Here is a 5707-nt window from a genome sequence, read left to right as displayed (position 1 = left end):
TTGAGAGAGATTTTCATGGGAAGAAATAAGTAATTTACATGGATCTTTAGAAACAATTATAGATTATACTGAAGGCAGCTGCAGTAATGTCAAACTCTTGGACACTTGAGATGAGCCATTTCTTGGGGAGAGTCCATTTTCTCAAAGTATCTGCTTAATCACAAATCCAAGAACTCTCTTGGCTCTAAGTTTCTTTGCCAACAGAGTGATTATGAAAGGTGTATAGAGGTCTAGGCTCACCCAAAAGTAGATTCAGTAGGATATAGTGGATCCTATTGTATGCAGTCCAGATACTACTATGCTTCTAGAGCCACAGCACTCATTACTCCAGGTTAGAGAAGTGCTGGTTACTAATATTTCTTAGCTAAATCTTTCTCTGGAAATTGTCCTAACCTAGAGGAAGCCACCTCATCCAAGTTTGCTCTCTCTCCCCTGGGGCAGCCTGTATCCAATAACTGGTTATCAAAGAAGATGCAAAGGTCCAACCTCATTGCCTCCATTTAAGACTACTTTTAAGGGTCATTCCCAGCTCCAGAACTTCCCAGAGGACTGGCTGAGGCCTTTGCTGAAAGACTACATTGCAGTTCAACTTGTCTCTGTGTCCTAATACTGCTTTCCCTTCCTCAATAGGTGTTATTCCCAAGAGCACTTCACCTAAAAATATCCTGCATACAAATCTTCATCTCAATGTTTCTCTCAGAGGGAATGTATCTTCTGACAGTTGACTATGTCAGGAGTGGTTCCAAGAAGGAGAGTGTAAAGTGAATTGGATATTCTGCTGACCAACTGGTAATGATGCCATCATGGTTGGTAAGTAGAGTACTCATAGACCTCAACAGGTTGTAGTGGTATATTCTTAAAACATTGACTAATGGTGAACTGAAATGGGGTGCTAGTGAAAGGAAATGCCCCATTAGGAGAATATCTTAGGCATTTGAAAAGTTCTACGGATCATAATTGTAAGTATTGTGGAATCAGACAGCCTTTGCTCAGTACTATTAGTACTTTTAAGAAAGACATTAAAATGCTAAGGGTAATAAATAATTTGTTAAATGTGAGCTCTGAAAGCCAAAGGGCATTCTTTAATAGCACAAAAAGAGACTCTCAATCCCTGCAGCTGGAAGGAAAAGAAAGAATTCCACAAGAGTAGTAGAGCTCCAAAGAAAGTTGACTTTAACTGTAGCAAATTTGATATGCCATGATCAGGAGCCTATTGAAAACACATGGAATCCTGGGTCTAGGGATCTTGCCATCTGGGTCAATTTATCAAAAAATCTTGAATTCTTAGATCCCCTGGCTCTCTCTGAGCCCACTAAAGGCTAGGGCTTCCCCCTTCTGCTTTGTAAGACAATATACATTCCTTTCAGGATCTATCTCCACCTCCTCTCCTGACCATCAGACAAATATCTAGGATAAATTTACTGTATAACCCAGCCAGGAAAGTGCTAGATGGCTAGATGTGCTAAACAAGATTTCTTTCTATCTATCTATCCAACTCAAAGATTCAGTAAGACCTGGTTAATATATAGTAGCAGGGGCCAAGAGAGTTTTTACAAAATTTCTTCTTGAGGTTCTGGATTAGAAGTGCAGAACATAAAGTTGGATAAATGAGATTTTATTTGCCATTCTTCTGGAATACAGGATTTAACTCCCTGACAAGACTTTAGAAGAAAAAAATTGTTAGCATACTTCTAGGATGATCCTTGGGAACATAGAAAAAAAACAAATGCCTATTCTAAATGAAGTGTAAATTTTTGACCTATTCTAACTAACAGCTGAGATAGGGCTCAATAGGAGAGAGAAATGAAAAGATAGGGGATGCACTATGTACACCTAGAAAACTACCAGCTGACAGTGTGAAGTTTGTAAGGGAGCTATGGAGACATACTGTTTACCAAAGCAACAAGCATTGCATTGGTGAGAGGGACATCCATGTCACTGGGAAGCTCAGTGATGTCTTCCCACTTTAGCTAAGAATGATAGGAGAAATGCTATTACTGAACGAGAAACGGGAAAGTTAGAAGCTGGGTGCATAGTCATCAGAAACAAGTTGTGCATAGTTACTGTAATGAGAGGCAAGACTGGAATGGCAACTCAGGGCCTGACCTTCAGAGCTATGAAATGACTAACAAGGAACAATATTACTAGGAGAAAGATATAAATGAACAACCAAAAATGATATTGATTAATTTATGCAACCAAAAGAAATTAAAAATCTATGATTAGGAGGCTAAGAGGACCAGTCCTATGTGGACAATATGGTAATCCCTTGCCCGGTTTCCAGACCTAAGCCAAGTCTCAGGCCCTTGAACCTACTGACTAAAGGAGATGCTGAGTCCACAGAAGGAATGACTCTATAACTCCATGGTAAATGTATATGGTAATAGTTCCCCCAATTCTTTCCCCAAAGGAACCTATCACCATTTATTCAGTTAATGATACACTGAGGAAAAAAGAACATCCAGACATTTTAAGGGCTCTTGGATATAGGGTGTGAATTGACATTGATATCCAGATATCTGAAACAAAACATATAATTGGTAATTGGTACACTCCCACACTTGTTCCTTGGCCTGTGGAATAAATGCTATGATAATAAGGGAGGTCAAGTGGAAGTCATTGAAATTGCCTATCCCATACCTAGTCAAGATGGTAAATAAAAACAGCACTGCATTCAGAAAGAATGACCGAGATTAAGACTTAAAAGGGGCAGAGATGGTTGTTCCTATCATTTAATTTACCAGACTTGTCCCCATGAACATTTTAGATCCTGTTGGATAGTGGTACACTATTGCAAACTCAAGAAAACTGTAGCCCCAATTGCAGTTGCTCTGAAGGTGTGTTAGAGCAGATTAACATAGACTCAGGTATATGGTTTGTAGCCATTGATACTACAAATGTGTTATTTTCCACCATTGTCCAAAAAGTGTACTAAGACCAGTTTGCATTCATATGAAATAGAAAAAATGAAATATATTTGGTCTTGATTCAAGCTATGTTAACTTTCCAATTCTCTCTTAAAATATAGCTCCAAGAAACCTAAACCATTTGGATACTCTGTAGGTCACCACATTAGTTTCCTATACTGAGGACTCATATAAATTGGACAAATAATTAAGAAGTGGTGAATATGTTGGAGGCTTTGATAAGATGTATGTATGTGCTCCTTGATAAGATATGAGTTATTTAAAAAATAAATTACTGGGGCATCTGGGTGGCTCAGTTGACTGAGCCTCTGACTCTTGATTTTGGCTCAGGTCATGATCTCAGGGTTGTAAGATCAAGCCTGCATTGGGCTCCACACTGAGTCTAGATCCTGCTTAAAATCCTAAAATTGTCTCTCCCCCTCTCTGTCTGCCCCTCTTCCCACTTGCTCTCTCTCTCCCAAAAAACAAACAACTTTTATTATTTCTTTTAAAATATTTTGATGAAAATAGTAATCTATCATTTTATTTACTTCCCTGCCACATGGAATTCTGTGCTTACCACTGTATACATATTATACTTTCAACCTTACAACAAATCTATTATTGTTTTGATTTTACTAGTTATGAAGCTGAAGCTTTACATATTTACATACTTGGTCAAATTTGTAGGGCACCTGGGTGGCTCAGTGGGTTAAAGCCTCTGCCTTCGGCTCAGGTCATGATCCCAGAGTCCTGGGATCGAGCCCCACATCGGGCTCTCTGCTCGGCGGGGAGCCTGCTTCCTCCTCTCTCTCTCTCTGCCTGCCTCTCTGCCTACTTGTGATCTCTGTCTGTCAAATAAATAAATTAAAAAAAAATTGTACACTGGCAAGTATTTACATACATGGTCAAATTTGTACACTGGCAAGAAGATTCAGAACCAGAACTCAGGTCTGTTTGACATCAAAACTCATGCTGAGACACAAATGGTTTCCCAAACCTGTTGTTCAGAGTTGATTTTCTGGTCCTCATCACTTCTTTTTTCTTTTTGCCTTGTCACTAAACAGGAAATAACTCATTATTTTAGCCAGATGGCAGCCAAATCACACCTCTTTGAGAAAGAAAAAGAAACTGACTGCCTTTACTTTAAATGACACATAAATCATAATGTTTAAATCACCCTTTCAACATAGTGCCAGGAAAAAATACAGGAGAAAAGATTGAATTTTTCAGAAGTAGTCACAAATCGCTTAGTATGGACAGAATTGAAGCCCTCAAAAATGGAAAGGATATATCAGGCTGTTAGATGTCTTGCTTCAGACTGATGGTTGAAAGGTGACACCTTCTCAGGAAAGGTGCACTTGTGGTGTCTCTTTTTTTTTTTTTTAAAAAGATTTTATTTATTCATTAGACAGAGAGAGAGATCACAAGTAGGCAGGGAGGCAGGCAGAGAGAGAGGAGGAAGCAGGCCCTCTGCGGAGCAGAGAGCCTGATGCGGGGCTCGATCCCAGAATCGGGCTCAATCCCAGAATCCTGGGATCATGACCCAAGCGGAAGGCAGAGGCTTTAACCCACTGAGCCACCCAGGTGCCCCAACACTTGTGGAGTCTTAAGAGGTATTTCAAGAAGTCAAGATACTAAATTGAATTGGAAACTGGCCAAAGCAGCATTTTCCCAGGACATTAACATTTATTCTATTTGTCATCATGAATATATATTTATTACATAGATGTATGTATAATGCATGCTTTCTAATAATGATGATTATCTACTCCAGATATCATTCTAATTTGTTCTTAGAGTTTTTTCCTCTGAATTTGTTGGATTCATCTTTAGCGTGAACTACTGTCCTACTGGAGAACACAGAGCATATCTTTATAGCCTGGATTTTCATCAAAGAAGTCAATCAAAATCAAACCAAAAATAGAAATTTAATTTTAATTTAGGGCTTAAACACAAAACAATATTTTTCATTGGCTGTTATCACTGTTATAGTGACAGAAACCAGAAAGGGAGAGATGAAGATTGATTATTAACTCTGCTTCTCAGAAATAAAAATACAGGCAATATACCAGAGGCTTCTATTTATTGTCCAAGAAGTAAATGGAAAACTATAAATGAAATAACTTTTGTTATTTGAGTTTTATAAAATTTATAACTTATTTCTGCCAAAAGGCTACTTAAAGTGAATTTATTCCTATAGAGACCAGAATTTCACATTTCACAGTGAACAAAAGGTTTGTTGAACTTTATATTGAAAACTAGAACTAAAAATTATAAAAGTATATTTATTAAACCAATTACTGTAATTAGGTTATTATATCAAACATACTTCAACTATGTACTTAGAAGGGGAAGAAATAAAGTATAAATCAAATTCTCTTTTTTTGTGGAGAAATCAGACAGAAGCATTTGGTATAATGCTATAACATCCTTCATTTTACATTTGACATTTTATAGAACATAAAGGGTCATTTTTACAAAGATATATGGAAACTTTATCAATTTTTCCCAATGGTCTTTTACAATTTGTTATTCAAAACCATTCTCTTTTAAAGTGTTTATTCTGACATTATCACTGTCATTGTTTCCTTCATTCAGGTCATTATTTCTCAATAGCTATGCCTGTGATTCCCCAGTACAATTTTTTATATTTATAAAATTGGATAATCATCCATACACTGATAGAGTTTCATAGAAAGGGAAAAGGATTATTAATGCAATTGCTAAACAGAAAAAGATGTGTTCAGTGGAGGGGTGCTGGGTGGCTCAGATGGTTAAGCATCTGCCTTTGACTCAGG

Source organism: Lutra lutra, chromosome 1 (assembly GCF_902655055.1).
Source record: "Lutra lutra chromosome 1, mLutLut1.2, whole genome shotgun sequence".
NCBI lineage: Eukaryota > Metazoa > Chordata > Mammalia > Carnivora > Mustelidae > Lutra > Lutra lutra.
This window is presented reverse-complemented; position numbering follows the sequence as displayed.